Raw genomic sequence first — 18,405 nt, 5'->3', positions numbered from 1 at the left:
CAATTTCAACCCAAAAGGTAGCCTGGGTTTGACAGGGGTTACGCTGAAGCTACACACCAGTTTGGGGAGAAACGCCATCTCAACGGTATGAAGTCTTCCAACCTGTGAGTACAGGATCTTTGATTTGTCCAGGTCTTCTTTGATTGCTCTCAACATTTTCTAGTTTTGCTTTCATTCGACAGTAAATATTTTTGCTGGGTACAGAATCACAGGTTGACAGGTTTGCTTCTTTGAGCAGTTTTAACATTTCCCATTACCTCCCACTCCCATCACTCCCCTTGTGAACTGTCAAATTGCTTTTCAGAACTCGCATGTCCTTTTTCCACCAGCTGTTATAAAACCTTCTCTTTATCTGTGGTTTTCAGGAGTTTTGCTATTATATGCCTGGGTGTGTTACGTGCTGAGAAGTATTTATCCCGTCATGGAGTCACAGCAACTCTTGAATCTATGTGTAGATCTCTGTTCTGAGTTATAGCTTTGAAAAGCTCTCACAGATTATCTCTTCAGATAGTGTTTCTGTCCCATTTTTTCTCTCATCTCCTTCTGGAACTATAAATACATACATGTTAATTTTTTCACTGTGTCTAACAGGAATCCTAATTTATGCTTTAATTTTCTGTCCATTTTTTCTCTCCGTACTTCAGCCCAGATATTTTCCACTGACCTAGTTTCCAGTCCACTAATCCTCTCTTCAGTTTTCTGTGGTTGCTACGAAACCTATCTCGTTTTAATTTAAACCGCTGTTATGTTTTCTTTCTACCCTAGGGTCAGATCACCGTAACGCCATCTGGGATTGATTACAACCGAGTTTCCGTCTTAGGAGGGCTGGCCTATTTCCGTGTGTCCTTTCATCTAAGGGGTGTAGCCCTTCAGGGGCCCCAATTAAATACCTAGACAATTAGCAGAGTCCTCCTCTTTACTGAGACCTAATCTCCAACTTCTGTTTGCCCTACCTGTGAGGTTTCTGGAAGTTTTCTTCAGCTTCTCTGCCTCCAGACAACTGCCTCCAATGGGCAGGTAGAGCTAAATGCTGGGGATTCATATGTCCACAGACCTACTTCTCGGACTCATCATGCCCCTGAGGCCTTACTGATTTTACAGCTCTACACGTGCAGATACATGTATATTTTAATCAAATTTTCCAGTTGTTTTCAGCAGCAGAGTGCTGTGATAAAAGCAAGTGTGTCAGAATCAGAAGTTCCACAGATAGATAGATAGATAATGTACATATATGTATATATATCTATATATATTATAGGTTATTATATATCTATATTATATATATATTATGGATTATTATATATCTATATAAATAGATATCAGATAATTCCATGTAGATATGGATAGAGATAGAGATAGATGTCAAATTTCTCAAAATATTCTACAGGATTGTGACTGGCATTTCGTAGAATTTATAGGTTGATCTACAGAGAACCGTCATATTTAGAAATACGTTACACCCTGTCTGAACATGGTCTGTTTTTCAGGTCTTTTCATCATATACTGTAAACTGTTCTCCATGTAAATCTTGACCATTGTTAAATCCTAGACACTTGTTTTTATCTTGTGAATGGTATCTTGTATCATTATCTCATCTCTTCTAGAGGATTCTTCTTTTTTTTCCGAGAGAGAGAGAAACAACATGAGCAGGGGAGAAGGGCCGAGGGAGAGGGGGGCAGAGATAGAGAGAGAGAGACAGAGAGAGAGAAAGAGAGAGATTGAGACTCCCAAGCGCTGTCAGCACAGAGCCCGATCCCGATGCAGGGCTCAATCTCATGAGACTGTGACAAAAATATAAAATGATGGTGAGATTGTGAGCCGACACTCAACTGACTGAGCCGCCCAGGCATCCCTTTTGCTAATTATTTTGAGTACAGAGGAATTCTGATTTTTGTAAACTGATCTTTTATTTGAAAAATACCAAATTATCTTATTAGTACATGTATTTTGCCTGTTGCTTCTGGAGATTTTTATTTGTAGGTGACCTATAAATACAGATGTATCTCTTCCCTTCCAATCCTGTTAACTCATTTCTACTTATTTTCTTAATGTGCTGGCCAGGAACTCCAGTAACATGAAAAGCTGTAACAGCATAAAGCATGTTTGCTTTGTTCCTGACCTTAAGTGGCACGCATCTGAACTTTTCCCATTAAAAGTCTGCTTTAGGTTTTGGCACATACCCTTCATCAAATTAAAGACATTCCCTTTATTATTTTGAGTTTTTATAACAGGTATGTATTAACATAATGCTTTTCTTTTTTTTTTTTTTTTAAGTTGACTCATTTATTGAGAGAGACAGAGAGACAGAGAGAGGGAGAGAAAATGAATCCCAAGCAGGTTCCTCACTGTCAGCACAGAGCCCGACACAGGATTGTGACCTGAGCTGAAACCAAGAGTCAGACACTTAACCAACTGAGGCACCCGGGTTCCCCTTAATGCTTCTTCTAAAACTGAAATAATCACGAGCCATGATCCAACAAGTTTTAAGTATATTAACTTTTGTAAAGAACCAATTTGGGGATGTGATAATACCACTCTCTATTGAACAGATTTCCAGCCTTGCTTTCATTATTTCTTTCCTTCTTGTTTACCTTGGGATTCTTTTTCCAACTTCCTGAATTAAAATTTGGCTGATTAATGACCGTATTAGTTTGCTGAGGCTGCCCTAACAAGGTAGCTGGGTAGCTTAAACAACAGAAATGTGTTTTCTCTTACAGTTCTGGAGAATTGGAAGTCCAAGATCAAGGTGACAAGGTCGGTTAATTCCAAGTGTCATGAAGGATCTGTTCCAGGCCTCTCTCCTTGGATTGATGTGCCATTTTCTCCCTGTATCTTCCATCATCTTCCCTTTGTCCAAGACTCGTCCCATTTCCCCTTCTTAGGAGGACAGCCATGGAAGTACAGTAGGGCCCACACTAATGACCTCATTTCCACGTAGTTACCTCCATAAAGACTCCTCTGTTTCCAAACAGAGTCACATTCTGAGGTACTAGAGGTGGGGACTTCCACGTATGAATGCTTTTGAGGTTTTTTGAGGGTCTGGGGAGAGAGCCACAGTTCAGCCCGTAGCAGTTTCCTGTTTCCTGGTAAATGTATTATAAGCTATAAATCTCTCTTTAAGTATCTCACAGATTTTGAAATGCAGCATTTCCATTCATGTCTAATTACTCTGTAATTTCCCTTATGATCTATACTTTTAAGTATACAAGCATGGGTCATTTTTAGCGGACTGATATTAATTTCTCTTTCTATTTTATTAACGTCAGAGATACTGTCTGCATAATAGTGATATTTTGGGAAGTTACTGAGGCAGCCCTTCTTGTCTAGAACATGGTAAAGTTTAAGAATGATCCGCATGTGCTGGAAAAGAATGTGCATTCTCTGCTGGATACAGAGTTCTTTATGTTATCTGTTAGGTTCACGATCAACATGTCACCAAAACGCTCTGTGTCTCATCCCAGGGGCAATGAAGGTGAACATGGGTTCACGGGAAGCAGGCGCCAGGACTGGACACAGTTAACCGCGGGCTCGGGGTCTCCACAGCCCCGGCAAACCCAGGATCCAAACCCCAGAGTGCGGCGGCCCCAGCCACCCTTCCATGGCCGGGGTGCCGCCTGCGAAAGCAGACCCCGCTCTGCACCCCTGCGGAGGAACGGTTCAGCCTCCACGACGGGGATGTTGGCTAAGTGGACTGCCGGACCCTTTCCCGGATAGACTGAAGCTGCCTCAGAGAGCGCGGTCAGCTAAGAAAATGAGTCTGCCTAAAAACCTGGGCCATCCAGAAATGGTGGCCAAACTATCTCAACATCCCAAAGACATCATCAACAGAATTCCAGGGTCTCTTCCCGGTTGGCTGGGCCACGAAAACCATTTCTGACCTTGCGAATGCCAACGTGGAGACAGATGCCTGCTGAAAACTGGTCCCCCGTTGTGCGGTCCGGGGATGACTGCACGGGGCCTTCCTCCCAGAGCCTGGAATTTCGGGACCAAGAAAGTCCTGGCCTCTGATGGCCTCATTATGATTCCCACGTGGGCTACAGACCTCCAGCCCCCTCCCCCCACGCGAGCACTATCTCAGCGGCCAGTCACCAGCGGGCGGAGATGGAGACACTCCCAAGTGCAGCGGGCTCACGGCTACACTCCTTCCCACGGAGGGAGAAGCAGCCACCCGAGTACAGTGATGGCCGCTGGTTTTACCAGAGGGCCCAGCAGAGGGAGCCCTCCCTGTGCACGACGACTCCGACGGTCCAAATCTGAAGTTCAACTGGGCACCCGCAAAATACAGGGAGGCCACGCCAACGGCATCCCGGGCTGGAGAGTGGAGCAGGCCATCCCCGCTGGGGTCACGCCCAGGAAACTGAGTGGGGTGACGGCTGCTCCTCAAATCCTCCGAGAAGAGGCCACTGTGAAATCCATCGGAGGCTGTGGAACCCCGGGGCCCGGTCAGAGCACAAAAACGCGGTGGCCTGCCGGAGCCCGGCTTTGTTGTGGTTTGTTCTCGTTTGTTCATAAGGCTGGGTGGGTGAAAGGAGAGCACGGCAGTAGCAACTCCTTTTATTCCTTCAGTTCCGGTAAGACTGAAGGTCTGGATAGTGGCTGGCGAGCTCCGGGGCCTGAAAGACTAGACCGGGCCATGCCCTGCATGTGCTATTGAAGATGACCTTTTCTGGCTTCATCAGAGCTCCCACACGGAAAACGCCAGACCCTGGGTACCCGCAGCCTCCTCCGCGGGTGGATCCTTGCCGCTGACAGGCACCGAGCCCTTGCCATTTCCCGGTAAGGACCTGCGGGGCACGCACGGTGCCTGCGCCTCCAGATCCCGCTACAAGCACGTCCCGATGCCTCCCCGGGAGCAGCTCCAGAGAGCAAACCTGAGGGACCTGAAGGGTGTGACTTCAGGTTTTCCAAAGGGATGGGAAATGAAATTCCTAACAATGATTGAAATTCCTGCATGTATTCAGTACCCCTTACCAAATAGTTACTTTCTAGATTTGGAAGAAGAGACATGCCAGCCCTTTAAATGAGGAAAGCCCTGGGGTGCCTGGGGGTCTCAGTCGATTGAACATCCGACTTCGGCTCAGGTCATGATCTCGCGGTCTGTGAGTTCGATCCCCGTGTGGGGCTCCGTGCTGACAGCAGCTCTGAGCCCGGAGCCTGCTTCATATTCTGTGTCTCCCTCTCTCTCTGCGCCTCCCCACCCTTCCCCTCCCCTCCCCTTCTCTCTCTCTCTCAAAATAAATAAAAAACATTAAAAACATTAATAAAAAAATTAATGAGGAAAGACACTTTGTCCGGGAGTCCCTAAATCTGTTGAACCTTCCACTGTGGATACCCTCTCTGTTCTCTTCTGTGGCATGTTTTGTTTTGTTTTTGTTTTAAACAGAAGTTTTATTTGTAATGAACCTGATCATGTGAATGAACAACTCTAACACTGGCTAGAACTGCTGTGCTAGCTGTGGAACATAAATCCCAACAGAATAGCTTGAACAAAACAAAAGTAGGTGGGTCCCTACTAGATACAGATTTGACTGCCTCTAACCCCTTCGTAAAACTAGTCCGGGAGAAACCAGTTGTTACCATTTTTTTTTTTTTTAATTTTTTTTTTTCAATGTTTATTTATTTTTGGGACAGAGAGAGACAGAGCATGAACGGGGGAGGGGCAGAGAGAGAGAGGGAGACACAGAATTGGAAACAGGCTTCAAGCTCCGAGCCATCAGCCCAGAGCCCGACGCGGGGCTCGAACTCACGGACCGCGAGATCGTGACCTGGCTGAAGTCGGACGCTTAACCGACTGCACCACCCAGGCGCCCCAGTTGTTACCATTTTTAAAAATCACTGCTTTACTCTACCAATCGTTTTAACACAGAATGGAATAAATATGCCACTAACAAGTTCTACCTTCAGAAAATCAAGACTTCTATTCTTGACTTGCCAATTCCTGAGAAAGGAGTTAAAAGCTCTATTTTAAACTACTGCAAGTTTTTAGATTCTCCTATGCAAATTTTATGTCGTTACTGTATATATTTTAAAGCTAATTTGTTAGATGAATGTGTATTCCACAATTATTACAGCTTCTTTTAAAAATTATTTTATAACATTTATAACCAATTATCACATATATAAGGAAAACAAAAGACATGTGGAGTTCAACACAGGCATAAGGTGAACAACGTATAAAAACCAAGATCAAGAAACAGAACGCTGCAGCAACCAAGAAACCACCCACGCGCCTCCCCCCGTTCCCACTCTACATCGTTACCCTGACTTTTGTGATGAAATCAGATCATCTGCATTCTTTCCTGTGTTGCCTCCTTCAACTCCACATATGGTCAGGTTTCAAACAAGGTCATTCTAGCCTCATGAGTTGGGCAGTGGTCCCTCTTTTTCTAACTTTTGGGGAAGTTAATATGTAGAATTACTTCTTCCTTAAGTTATTCACAGAACTTACAGGTTAATTTACCCCAACCTGGAAGAATTTTTAATGATTTTTTAAATAGATAATAAATTCATAAATCATTCATGATTTAATAAACAGGTAGTGCTTCACAAATCAGAACAGAACTGTTTCCGCTTAGAAGTGTCACTCCCATTCCAGTCAGTGTCTACCTGTACCCCGTTCCCTCTTGTCCCTGTACTTTACGATAATACGAGCATGGATCACAATATTTTAACGGAAAAATTTGTTTTCAACAAAAAAATAGCACTCTACAGCTATGATCCTGCGTCCTGTTTTACTTACTTTACAATACATCCTGGAGACCTCCGCGCAGGGGCACAGAGAACTCTTTACCGCGGCTGCAGTGTTCCAGGGTGTGGATAAACCATAGTTTATTCGACCTACTTTGGACACTCGTGTTATATTTGTCTCTTTTGTACACTTAAAAATTTGATCCATTTGTAGTTTGTCCTGATCTAGAATATGAATTTTGGGGTGCCTGGGTGGCTCAGTCAGTTGAGCGTCCGATTGCGGCTCAGGTCATAATCCCCCGGTTTGTGGGTTCCAGCCCCACGTCGGGCTCTGCGCTGACAGCTCAGAGCCTGGAGTCTGCTTCAGATTCTCTCTCTCTCTCTCTGTCCCTCCCCTGCTCATGCTCTGTCTCTGTCTCAATAATGAATAAACATTAAGAAAAAATTTTAGAATATGAATTTTAACTGGATCCACAAATGGGACTCTCCCAATCAGCTATCCTGTGGTCTCAAAGACCATGTATTAAAAACTCTCTTTTACACTAACTGGAGACACTGCCTTTAGTTAATATTACATTACTGCATGGATTTGAGCCTATTTCTGGACTTCGTGTACTATTTCTCGAGGCTTTGTAACGTGTTAATATACGGCAGGTCCATCACTGCTCCATTTTTCACAAGTTTTTCTGTTTATTCTTTTTTTTAAAGTTTATTATGAGAGAGAGAGAGAACATACGAGCAGGGGAGGGACAAAGAGAGGAGAGAGAGAGAATCCCAAGCAGGATCCGTGCTGTCAGGACAGAAACCATTGTGGGGCTCGATCCCATGAACCGTGAGATCATTGACCTGGGCCGAAATCAAGAGTCGGACGCTTAACTGACGGAGCCACCCAGGCGCCCATTTTCTGTTGATTCTTAATTACTTTCTTGTATAAATTGAAGAATCAGTCTAGTAATTAGCATATATATTGAAATTATTTAATCTATTAATTTAGAGATAATTAACATTTTTATAATGTGGCAATCGTATTTTCCTCTTCCATTATTTTCCAACTGTGGTTGTTTATACATATAAAAGTTCATGACTTGTGTAGATGTATAATTATTGTTGAACTAACCCTTTAATTTATAGTAGCTTTCAGCATTATCTTGGAGCTCGTAGATATATTTTTTAGATCTATAATAACCTATTTGCAAACTGATGTTCTAAAACTCTTCCTTTTCAATTCTTATGCCCAAGTAATAAAGGCTTTTTGGCAAAAATTAAACATGTGTCTGGGTCATTCCAATTCATTTGTGTTTGGCTCTAATTATGGGCAATTCATGTGATTTGGCTTTCTGGTTTGTGCGGTAGCAGAAAGGTAGAAGAAAGAGAGCAAGAGAGGAACAAGGATGAGGCAAACAGAAAACAAAAAAAAAATGACACACCTACATATATACTTCTATAACATATTTATAAATATTCATTCAAGTGGTCTAAACCAAGGCTTCAACAAACTATGGCTTCAAGGTCAACTATATTCCAATACCTGTCTTATAAATAAAGGTTTATATGAACACAGCCAAATCCATTCATGTACAAACTGCCCAGGGCTATACTCACATTACAGGGACAGAGCAGGGTACTTGCCCAAACCAAACGGATGGTACAATCTAAAATATTTACTGTCTGGCAGTTCACAGAAGAAGTTTGTTGACCCACGGTTCTAAAGAGCCGGACTGAAGCTCAGAAATTACCTGAATGTGTAAAAGATGCAAAACCTAACTATATGCATGCCATCCATAAGAGATTCACTTTATATACAAAGGCAAAAAAAAAAAAAAAAAAAAAAGTTCAAACCTTAAGAAAGCTATGTTAACATGAGACACACTAGAATACCAGACAAGAAATAATTATGTTGCAAAAAAGGAAAATTCCATAATGATAAAAGGGTTGATGTATCAAAAATACGTAAAAATTGAGAAGTTATATGCCCCTTTGAAGAGTTTCAAAATGTATGAAGAGGAGGAACAGACATACCCACAATTGCATTTGAAGATTCTAATAGCCCTCTCTCAAAAGAACTGAACAAAACTCACCATATTATGGAAGATTTTGTCGACAGCATCAACTCTCTTGACCTGACATGTATAAAAGACTACAAGCAACAAATGTAGAATAAAAATTATTTTCATGTGCACATGAAATTTTCAGAGATAAGCCATATTTTGACCACAGAATGAATTTCAATAAACCTCAAAAGTACTGAAAACTTAGAGTATGTCTGACCATAATAAAATAACTTCGATATCAATAAGATAACTCATACGGCCCCAAAATTATTAAAAGTAAATGCTACACTGAATAACTCAATCAAAAAAGATATCAAAGATAAATAGTATTTTGATATGAAGAATGAAAATATAACATCAAGGTATGTGGGAAGCACTTAATCCTTCTCAGGAGGAAATTTATAGTTCTAATGTGTAAATTGGAATGGAAAAGAATCAAAGATCTAGGATTTCACCGTGAGAAACTAGAAAAAAGTTGAGCAAATTAAACCCAAAGAAAGTATTAGGAAAGAAATAGCAAAGGTAAAAACATTAAAGTTAAAAAGTGACAAAATATAGACAATTCACAAACCTCAAGTAGCTTTGTTCAAAATTAATAACACTGAAAAACCTCTAAACATGACTGCCATGAAAAACAAAACTTACTGAAGCTGACCCAAGGTAAAATAGAAAACTGAATAGCTCTGTAACCATCAAGAAACTAAATTAGTAGGATTATATTCCCCACAAAAACAAAAAATTCCAGATGGTTTCACTGGTAAATTATCAAACATTTGGGGGGGGGGACCAAATATACATAAAATATTTTTTTAAAAAAAGCAAAAACAACAACAAAACTCCTTCAATTCATTTTTAAGTCCAGCATAATATTAACATCAAAACTTGACACGGACATTATAAAAAGGAAATTATAGGTGAACATTCTCCATGAATTATAGATATGAAAATAGTTAAGAAAATACTAAGGAACTACTGAATAGGGCAATATCTCAAAAGAACAGTAAGTCATGATCAACTGGAATTTATCCCAGAGGTTACTTTAATATTTGAAAAATCAATCACATACCAAAGGCATAATCCATGAAAGAAATAATTGATAAGCTAGACTTCGCCAAAATTAAAAACTTCTGCTCGGACACTGACCTGGGAGAAAATATTGGCAAAAGACACACGATAAAGGACTGTTATCCAAAATAAACAAAGAACTCTTAAAATTCAACATGAAGAAGACAAACCAACCCATTAAAAAATGGGCCAAAGGTGCTCACAGACGTCTCACCAAAGAAGATACACAAATAAGCCTGTGGAAAGATGCTCCACACCACCCTGGGGACTGCAAGTAAAAACAACCATGAGATACAACTACACACCTGTTAGAATGACCAAAATTTAAAGCACTGAACGCCCCAAATGCTGACAAGGATATGGAGGCTACAAGAACTCTCATTCATTCCTGGTGAAAACGCAAAATGGTACCGGCCACTTTGGAAGGCCTTCTGGCAGTTTCTTACAAAACTTTAATAATACTCTTATGTCAGTCAATCCAGGAATCATGCTCTTTGGTATCTTCCCAAAAGAAATGAAAACTTATGTCCATACAATAACCTGCATGTGGGTATTTATGGCAGCTGTATTCATAATTGCCAAAAGCTGGACACAACCAAGATGTCTTTCAGCAGGCAAATGGATAAATAAAAACAGTGGCATATTCGGACGATGGTATGTCATTCAGCTAAAGAGAAATGAGCGATCAAAAGCCATAAAAAGAGATGAAGGGAACTTAAGTGAACATGGAAGAAGGCACTCTGAGAAGGCTACATCCTGTATAATTCCAACTATCGGACATTCTGGAAAAGGCAAGACTGTAGAGACAGTAAAAAGATCGGTGACAGAGGATGCGGGGAGGGAGGATGATAAACAGAGCAGAGGATTTTTAAGGCAGTGAAACCATTCATGCAACACTACGTGGTGGGTATGTGTCTTTATACATTTGTTCAAACCCAGACAATGGGCAGCACCAAGAGCGAACCCTAATGTAACCTGTGGACCTTGGGTGATGACGATGTGTCACTGCAGATTCACAGACTACACACAAATGTGTCACTGGAGTGCAGGATGCTGACAGTGGGCGAGGCTGTGCACATGTCAGTGCGGGGTACATGGGAACTCCCTGTACTTTCCACTCAATTTTGCTATGAACCTAAAACTGCGCTAAAAATTGGTCTATTTTTAAAAAGTCAATCAAATAACTAACCGTACTAACAGAATAAAAGGGCGAATCTATATGATAATTTCACCAGATGCCAGAGAAGCATATGACAAAATTCAGCACCCATTAGTCATTAAATTTTTTAAACTCTCAGCAAACTAGTAATAGAAGACAGTATCTTCAATCGGTTAAAAGGCACCTCCACCAACACCTACCATTAACGCCATACTTAGGCAGTGAAATGCCGAATCCTTTCCCCCAAAGCTCAGGAATAGGTGTCTCAGGACACCTATTCAGTATTTTCCTTGGGATCTGAACTAGTGCAATAAGTCAAGATAAAGAAATAGAAGGTAGAAAGTCTGGAAAATAATAAGGAAATTGTCCCTAGCCTCAGACAAGGTGATTGTTTACAAAGAAAATCTAAGAAAACAGCAATTAAAACAATAAAAAACTATCCAAAAAATAGTAAGTGAATTGAGGAAATCACGTCAGATACAAAAGTCACTGATGTATCTACATATTAGCAGCATTCTAGCTAAACATAAAAATTTTCAGTCTCATCTACCATAGCATCAAAAAACATAACATACTTAATAAATTTAACGAAGTATGAACAAAACTGTATACTAACATAAGACAATCCTAAGAAAAATTAAAATACACCTTAAAAAAAACAAGAGAAATACCCTGTTTATGAACTAGTAGACTCAACATTATTTATATGTCAGTTCTACCAAAACTGACCTATAATTGAATATGAACCCATGTTCAATGATGAGTAGGCATTTACGGAAACTGACACAGATTTTAGAATGTATGCAATACGGCAACAATCCTAGAAGAGCTAAAACAATTTTGAAAGAGAACAACGTAGAAGGACTTACCCTCAGACTTCACTACATGCTCTCAACTTTTCAGTGTAAAGCTAGAGGGATCAAAATCAAGATAGTATGAGACTGGCATAGGACAGACAGAGAGATCAATGAAACAGAATAGGAAAAGCAGAAAAAGATCAAGATTTATATGGTCAACTGATATTTCTGACAAAGGTGCTGAAGTAATTCAATAGGGGAAAACAGCTTTTTTCACTAAATGGTGCGGAAACAACCGCCTATCCATTAGGAAATAAATGAACCTCAATCCTTAGCTCACGTGACACTTGAATTCATTCAAAACAAATCACCAAACTACACATCATAAGAGCTAAAGTTATAAAACTTTCAGGAAAAAACAGAAATATCTTTGTGACCTGGGTACGAACCCAAATTTCTTAGAAAGTACATAGAAAACAATAACCATGGGAGAAAAAAATTCATAATTATAGCATCAAAATTGAAAACTTCTGCTCATAAAAACATTTTTCAGAAAATTAACAGGCAAGTCACACAGCCTGTGAGAAAATACTGACAAAATATCTATCTGACAAAGGACTTTTACAAATATAAAATATAATGAACTCCTAGAACTCAATAATGAAAATACAAATACCTCAGTTTTTAAAAATGAGCAAAACATGTGAACACATACTTCACGAAGAAGATAGAAGAATGGTGAAAAAGCCACAGAAACACCTATAACAATGCTATTTAAGACCATGAGCGACTATTACACACCCACTAGACTAACAACAAAAAAGTATTGGTGAGAACCACAGAACATGATAGGAATGTAAAATGGTATAACCTCCTTAGAAAAAAATGTGCCAGGTTCTTTTAAATTTAAACATGCACCTACCAATAACAGAGCAGTTCCAGTAGCAGGTTTTGTCCAAAGAAGAGAGAAATGTATTTCCATAAATACTTGCACAATAATATGCGTGTCGGCTCTATTCCTAATAGCCAAAAACTAGAAACAGCCCAAATGCTCATCAACAGAAGAATGGATAAATTGTAATATAGTAATAAAATAATATGTTAATCGGCAATAAGAAGAGAATATTCATACATTTGATCACGAGGATGGATCTCATCAGACATATTCTGAGCAAAAGAATTTGTACACCAAAAAGTACCTATGGTATGATTCCATTTATGTGAAATTTTCAAAAACCCAAAACTAATCCACAGTGAAAATTTAGAACAGTGGTTGCCACTGGGAAGCTATGGGAAAGTGACAGGAAAGGGAGCTTGCTAGGAAGATGGAAATATTCTGTATCTTCAATAAGGGTAAATCTATCTATCTCTCAAAACTCACAGCATTATATGTATATATAATTAGTGTACTTCAACATGTATAAAATTTACCTCAGAAGAGCTAGACAACCAAAAAAAAAAAAAAAAATGACACTCCTAGTCTCAATGGCTTCACTAGTTTTCAAAGAAATAATACTAATCCTCTACAAACTCTTTCAAAAAAACTGAGAAAGCAAGAACACTTCCCAAATTGTCTTATGAGTTAGGTATATCATTCCAAAATTAACAAGATAGGTAAATTAAAGGCTAATCTTTCTCGTGCACATAAAACAAAAAACTGCTAAACAAAATATTAGCAAACCAACCCAACTTACATATATTAAAATGATACATCAGGAACAACTGAACTTATACAATAATGCAGTATTGATACCTTTAAAAACTAACCAATATAATCCCAACAGTAACCAAATAAAGAAGTTAAATCATATCATCAAAACACATATAGAAAAAGCTTTTGATAAAAGTTAACTCCTATGCATGGCAAAAACTCTCAACAGACTAGGGCTGTAAAGAAAACTTCCTTAACCTGAAAAAGAGTAACAGTACAAACAAAAAAGCTGTAGCAAACTTCAAACCCAATAGTAAAATACTGCACACTTCCTCCTGAAATCACAAATCAGGAAAAAATTCTATTTTCACCACTTGAATTCAACATTTTCTGGAAGATCCTCTCCACTGCAATAATACAAGATAAAGAAATAAAAGGCATAAGGATTGGGAAGAAAGAAAACAAAAGCTGTCATTATTTAGAAATATGATTATGAAAAATTCAAAAAACTTACATATAAACTAAATTAATATGTCAAGATCCTTATATACAAGATGAATATACAAAAATCAATTGTATTTCTATTCTAGCAACAAAGTTATTAGCAAACAGAATTCTATAAAAAGCTCATCCACAAACACCAAACACTCATAAATAAATGTATAAAACCCACAAAGAATAAAATGAACCTTGACCTGTACCTCAAGAAATACAAAATAATCGATACCAGATGGATCAAAGACTGAAATATAAAAGATATTTTTAAAGATTATAGAAGATGACACAAGAAAATGTCTAAATGACCTTGAGGTTAGAAAAAAAACTTCTTTCAAGGAACACAAAAAGGGCTAATCAATAAAGAAAAGTTTAATTAACTGGTCTTTACTAAACCTAAGAACTTCTCTTCAATAAAAAATCCATATGGAGAGGGAAAAGCCAAGCCACAGGAAGGAAGAGATATTTTATTCAATACACACACACACATTATCTCCAACAAAGGACGTAAATCCAGAATATATACCAGTAAGTCCAACAACCCACTCCCAATTCCCCAACCTCAGAATGTGCACTTCATGAAAAAAAAAAAAATCTAAGTTATATAAAGTGATATGAAAATGGGCTTAACTTACAGAATTTGTAAAGAAATCTTAACTTAAAGAAAATGTAAAATAAAATCATAATTCAGTGTTACTATTCATTCACCAAAAAAAAAAAAAAAAAAAAAAAAAAATGGCTTAAAGGTTAAAAAAAAAAAAAAAAAATTACCAAGTATTGGTGAGGCTGTAACGCAACTGAGACCTTAATATGTTGTTGGTAGGTGTACTGGTAAAAATGATAAATGGGTAACCACTTGGGAAATTATCTGGCACTATCTACTAAGCCTGAATATGCCCACCCAGTGACCCAGCAATTCCACTCCTAAGTTTACATCCAACACAAATGAGTGTCTTGCCTCCCAAAAGACGTGTACAAGAACGTTCGTAACAACATTAATAACGTGGCCATAAACCATCAACAACTTGAATCCCCACAACATTAGTATGAATAAATAACTTGTGGTACATTTATACAAAGGAGTACTATGAACCAATACAAACAAAGATGAATAACACAAGCATAATCTTGAGCAAAGTAAGTCACAAACAAGGACATATATTAGAATTCCATTAATAAAATTCAAAAACAGGTAAAATAAGTCTATGGTGATAAAGTCAGCAGAGATGGTTAATATGGAGGTACTTACAAAGAGGAGGCAATGCATGCCTATCTTGGTCTGCATAATGGTGACACAAGTTCATGCAAATGCAAAAATCCACTGAGTTAGGCATGCATATAACTCAATTTTTAAAAAATTTTAAGACCTTGGGGCGCCTGGGTGGCGCAGTCGGTTAAGCGTCCGACTTCAGCCAGGTCACGATCTCGCGGTCCGTGAGTTCGAGCCCCGCGTCAGGCTCTGGGCTGATGGCTCAGAGCCTGGAGCCTGTTTCCGATTCTGTGTCTCCCTCTCTCTCTGCCCCTCCCCCATTCATGCTCTGTCTCTCTCTGTCCCAAAAATAAATAAACATTGAAAAAAAAAATTAAAAAAAAAAAAATTTTAAGACCTTAAAATAAACATATTTTCAAATAAAAGCAGACAGTTTATCATCAAACATGATGAAATACTAAAAAGAATTTTTAAGCCAAAATGAAACGGTATCAAAGGGAAGTATGTAAATGTAAAGTATGTGACTATGAAGAGCAAGAGAAAATGTAAATGTATGAATAAGCCCATGTGAACAGGGACAGTAATTTTTAAGGTTTTAAATATATGTAGAACTAAAAACATAAGAGCAATGACAAAAAAGGTAGAAGTCAGGTAAATGAGAATCGGCAAAACACAAATTTACCAAGGACACATGTGGCAATCTCTAGGGAAACCAACAAAAAGTAAAACTAAGAAATTAATAAATGAGAGAAAAAATAATTTAAAATACCCCATTAATCCAGGAATTGGGAGACACATAATACAGAATGGGCAAGACAAATATAGAAAAAAAATTACAGTACGTAGTGTATTTACACTAAATATCAACTGACTATATACTCCAACTAAAAGACAAGAGATTATCAGAGTGGATTAAAAAACAAAAACTGGGGCGCCTGGCTGGCTCAGCTGGTAGAGAATGCGACTCTTGATCTCAAGGTCATGAGTTTGAGCCCCATATTGGGGGTAGAGTTTACTTTAAAAAACAAAACAAAAACTATATTCTACTTAACAGTAAACATACATAAGATTCTAAAAAGCTAAAACTACAAGGAAGGAATAAGATATTTAATGCAAATGCTAATAAAACGAGCTGAAATCATTCTACTGATGTCAAATTAAGGACAATTTAACTCCAAAAGCATTACTTAGAGATGACAAGGATCATTCCACTATGATAAAAGAGTTAATCACCAGGAAGATATAACTTTATATTTGTTATCAGTGAAAACTGAAAGAAAGAAAATAAAGAATAAATAAAGAAATGACAGATCAAGCAGAGAAAATAATGAAGTAAGGATGTGGAAGATTTAAACAAGGTTAATGAATTTAACCTAATTAGTATTTCTAGAACAATGCACAGCAAATTTCTAAAGACTGAAATCACACAGGGGCGCCTGGGTGGCTCAGTCAGTTAAGCGGCCACCTTCAGCTCAGGTCATGATCTCGCGGTCCGTGAGTTTGAGCCCTGCGTCGGGCTCTGTGCTGACTGACAGCTCAGAGCCTGGAGCCTGTTTCAGATTCTGTGTCTCCCTCTCTCTGATCCTCCCCCGTTCATGCTCTGTCTCTCTCTGTCTCAAAAATAAATAAACGTTAAAAAAAAAAATTTAAGACTGAAATCACACAGTAACTGTTATGGAATTACACTGCAACTCAATAACAGAAATATAACTACAAAACCCTCTAAATATTTAGAAATTGAGCAACAAACTTCTAAAGTAATAAATTTTTAAAAACCACACAAATAGTGGAAATTTACAATCATACTGGAAATCACACTGTATTTTGAGCAAAATAACAATGAAAACATGACATGATAAAACTTATCAGCTGTAGCTAAAGCTACTTAGAGGAAGATGGATAGCCCTAAATACACATATGGAAAGAAGGGCTACACATCAATGCTGTAAGTATCTATCTCCAAAAGCTATGAAAAGGATAGCAAGTTAAAACCAAAGAGAATAGAAGGAAGAAAATATTAAGAGCAGAAATTTTTGAAACAGAAATCGAATCTACAACAGAAAAATTCAAAAGGCAAAGGTTAATTCATTGAAAAAATAATAAAACCGATAAAGCTCTAGCATGACAAATGAAAAAAGTAACAGGTAAAAATAATCAACAGAGTATTAAGTGTGAAAAATTAGATGACATGGATGGACTCAATCCAAACTAGTCTGATTTCCACTACAGATATTCAATACATAATCTCAAACAGTGTCACCAGCAACCTCGAGGGCCCACGGTTTTACAAGTGAAATCTAAGCATGTAAAGAAAAAATAATAACAATCTTCCCAAACTCTACCAGAGAATGGTAAAAGAGGGAATACCTCCCTCTTTTTATGAGGCCAGCATAATCAAAACACCAACATCTGATGAGGATTTTAAGTAGGAAAATTACAGGCCAATTTCTCTCAAAGATCCTAAGCACGTACACATGTTCACAGAGCAAACCAAGAGCAAGGAAACATAAAAAGGGTAATACAAAGTTGGGCTTAGGTTAGAAATGCCAAGTTAGTTTAACATTTGAAAATAAACTGCGGTAATTCAATACATTAACAGAGCAAGAGAGAAAAGCCTTAAGTGTCTCAAAAGATGCTGATAAAACATCTTAAAATCCAACACAATCCATAATTGAAAAAGTAAAATTAGCTAGGTTACCAGGTGCAAAGTCAAACAAAATTCAATTATATTTCTAACTATTAGCAAAAAAAAAAAAAAAAAAACAAACCCTAGAAAATGAAATCTAACAATTCTAATTAAAATAACAAAGAATGTCACATTCCTTCATTGATTGGCTGACCTAGCGTTAAGATGTCAATTATCCACAAATTGATGTCTAAAGAAGTTTTTTTTTGTTTTTTTTTTAAGGGTATTCATTTATTTTGGGGGGGGGGGGGCACGAGCAGGAGAGGGGCAGAGAGAGAATCCCAAGCAGGCTCCATGCTATCAGCGCAGAGCCCAATGGGAGGCTCTGTCTCATGAACCGAGAGATCATGACCTGAGCCAAATCCAGAGTCAGAGCTTAACCGACTGAGCCACCCGGGTGCCCCTACAAACTGATCTCTAGTTTCAGTGTAATCCTAACCAAAATTCAAGCAGATGTATGGGTATGGATTTTTTTTTTTTTTAATTTTTTTTTTTCAACGTTTATTTATTTTTGGGACAGAGAGAGACAGAGCATGAACGAGGGAAGGGCAGAGAGAGAGGGAGACACAGAATCGGAAACAGGCTCCAGGCTCTGAGCCATCAG

General features: G+C 38.4%; 1 protein-coding gene across 15 annotated transcripts in view; it reads right to left on the bottom strand.

Moving 5' to 3' along the window:
• Positions 1–18,405, bottom strand: part of CDC42BPA (CDC42 binding protein kinase alpha) — a 320,829-nt gene that overhangs the window by 231,917 nt on the left and 70,507 nt on the right. The window lies entirely within an intron of this gene.

The sequence above is a fragment of the Leopardus geoffroyi genome, chromosome C3 (genome assembly GCF_018350155.1).
Source record: "Leopardus geoffroyi isolate Oge1 chromosome C3, O.geoffroyi_Oge1_pat1.0, whole genome shotgun sequence".
NCBI classification, from domain to species: Eukaryota; Metazoa; Chordata; class Mammalia; order Carnivora; family Felidae; genus Leopardus; species Leopardus geoffroyi.
Note: the sequence above shows the minus strand (reverse complement) of the source record. Positions and strands in the feature narration are given on the sequence as shown.